This window comes from Vigna unguiculata, chromosome 4 (assembly GCF_004118075.2).
Source record: "Vigna unguiculata cultivar IT97K-499-35 chromosome 4, ASM411807v1, whole genome shotgun sequence".
Classification (NCBI taxonomy): Eukaryota; Viridiplantae; Streptophyta; class Magnoliopsida; order Fabales; family Fabaceae; genus Vigna; species Vigna unguiculata.
Window position 1 is genome coordinate 20,304,248 of NC_040282.1, and position 2,932 is coordinate 20,307,179.

Sequence of the window (2,932 nt, forward strand, 5' to 3'; positions counted from 1 at the left end):
GGTTTTCACGCCACCTCCAACTTTGTTTTGGTTTCCATATACTTTGATTGCACACTTGTGTCTTGATTGTATTATTTAGTTTCTTTTTTTTATTATATTACACAATTTTTTTAGCAATTTGAGGATTTTTTTTTTGGACAAAAGTTTCTTGTAGATTAATAAAATAATTAGTATCAAAATTATTTTGTGAAATTTTATAGAAATTAGAACTATTGTGGAATTATGTTTCCCTATCAAACTTGGCGTTGTTAGGAAAATATTACCCCATAAATCTTGTCCTGAAGTTGGCCCAATTGATGGCCTTGTCACGAGCTTCCATCATTTGCTGCATACCTCCCCACCAATACTCAGTTTCTCCAATCGACAAAAACGTAGCATACTCCAACTTCTGCCCCTCATTTGTAGACATTTTCCCGTTGAACTTCGGTGGGTTGTAGCGCATAAAATCATTCATATTTGAGTGATTGATTAGTGCTTACACTACCTGCGACTATTGTTGCATTGCACCCACCAGCCGCTGGATGGCTTGACCAATCTCATTAACAGAGCTTGTCAAATTTTGTGGTCCATGTGCCATCTCTCTTTCATATAATAAAGCAATAAACAATTAAACATAAACATTAACACCATTCAGATTCGCACAACAATATCTAGACGAGCTCACTTCCTAAAATCCAAAAAATGTTCCGAAAACCAGGCTTTGATACCAAAATGGAACACTCCAATTTAGGATGTCAGGAAAAGTAAAAAAAAAACATACATGTTTAGCCGAAAACGATAATTTTCAAGTTTGTTAACATAGGTTTATTTCTAATCTTAAACACGTAAGTCGAAATAATAATTGTCTGACATTTTTTAAATAATAGCAGCAAATAAAGTTACATGGTCTTTACCATTTGTTTAAAATCAAAAATTTAACAAAAGAAAATCTCAAGTTCGTCTCATCTTCACGTTAATCTACTCCAGGCTAGAACCATATGTATTATCACCTACTCTGATATAACATATATGTCATACGATCATAGCATATGTTGAGAAGAAAGAAAATGGGGTTTGAGATTAATCTCCCTTGTGTATAAACCACACACAGGGTAATCTATTTTTAATAGAAAGAGGTACAATTAAAAAGAGTAACTAAAAATAAATAGAGTAAATAGAAGATATTGTTTGATATTGTGATTAACAATATCTAACAATATCTTAGTAATATCAAACAATATCTAACCAATATCTTAGTAATATCAAACAATATCTAACCAAAATCTAACACTCTCTCTCAAGCTGGAGCATACAAATCGTATGTGTCAAGCTTATTACAAATATAATCAATTCTAGGCCCCCATAAAGACTTAGTAAAAATATCTGCTAACTAATCACTTGAGTTAACAAACTCAGTCTTGATGTCTTCAGACATGATCTTTTCCCGAATGAAATAACAATCAATTTGAATGTGTTTGGTCCTCCCATGAAAGACAATATTGGAGCTAATATGAGGAGCAGTATGATTGTCACACACAAGTGTCATTTGAGTAACATCTCCAAATTGTAACTCTCTAAGCAATTGCTTGAGCCAAATAAGTTCATAGGCAGCTGAGGCCATAGCTCTATATTCTACTTCTGCACTGGATCTTGCTACAACATTTTATTTATTACTTTTACACAAGATTAAGTTACCACCAATGGAGACACAATATCCATATGTAGATCTTTTATCAGAAGGAGATCCTGCCCAATCAGAATCTGAATAGCAAACAACTCTTATATGGTTATTAGAACCATATAACAATCCTTTTTCCATGGGATCTTTTGATATACTTCAAGATACGAATGACTTCTTTCCAATGATCTTCACATGAGGAATTAAGAAATTGGCTTACAACACTGACTGTAAAGGAAATGTCAGGACGAGTAACGGTAAGATAATTCAATTTCCCAACCAATCTTCTATACTGCTCAGGATCAGATATAGGCTCCCCTGATTTGGTAGAAGTTTAGTATTGGGATCAACAACAAGGTATCTTTAAGCACTGCTTAATTAATAGGCGAATGACCCCCTCCCCCCCCCCCCCCCAAAAAAATAAACTTAGGCAATGATCATACAGAAAGCAAATAAAATAAAACACAAATGTTCGACTTCCTTTTACCTAGTTCAACAATCCTTCCAGTACGTCTCCCTCGTTGCCTCAAACTCCAGTCTCCATAGTTTCTCTCTAGCTTCAGCCTTGTTGTTTTCATTCTTCTATTTTCTAAGCACTTTGGACACTAATATAACCTAGGGTGTTTACCCTAACCAGTCGTCACCATTCTCCCCTAAAGAACCCTAACATTTAAAACAACTTTTATTCTTTCCGTTTGTGTTCCCTAAACATTAAGATACAAATCTGGAGATTTAAAACCATTAACTTGGTCCTTTCTTTCTTTCATGTGGTAATACTTACTAACAAAACCAAACAAAACTAAAAAATTGAGAGAAAAGGGAGAAAATTGCCCCTTACATGACCAAACAAGCACAACCCTAAAGGAAGAAAAAGAAGAAAAACAAAATAAATACAACCCATATGTAGGCTAGCCAGGATTCAAAGTCGTACTTTGACTTCGCACACCAAACACATACTTCAACCACTAAGCCACGTGCTTTCTCATTCCATAACTATTTTCTTGCATTTCATATTTTTTTCTAATTTTTTAATTATGTAAAAATAACTTTAAAAAATGTAAAATGGAAAAAAAATTATGGAATGTAGGAAGAAAATGATGAAGGTGAAGGAAAAAAATGTCATTTAAAAATTATTCCAGTTAAGTAGGCTTTCAAAGAAATATTTTTTCCATTTTATACCTATAATAAGAAATTCACTAATAATGCGTTTGCCAGGAGTCAAACCCGGATCTATTGCTTGGAAGGCAATTATCCTAACCGTTGGACTACAAACGC

The 2,932-nt window shown here is 33.7% G+C and overlaps 1 non-coding gene across 1 annotated transcript; it reads right to left on the reverse strand.

The window, feature by feature from the left end:
- Positions 1-2,860: 2,860 nt before the first annotated feature.
- Positions 2,861-2,932, reverse strand: TRNAG-UCC. The gene has a single exon. It is a non-coding gene; the product is annotated as a tRNA-Gly (tRNA).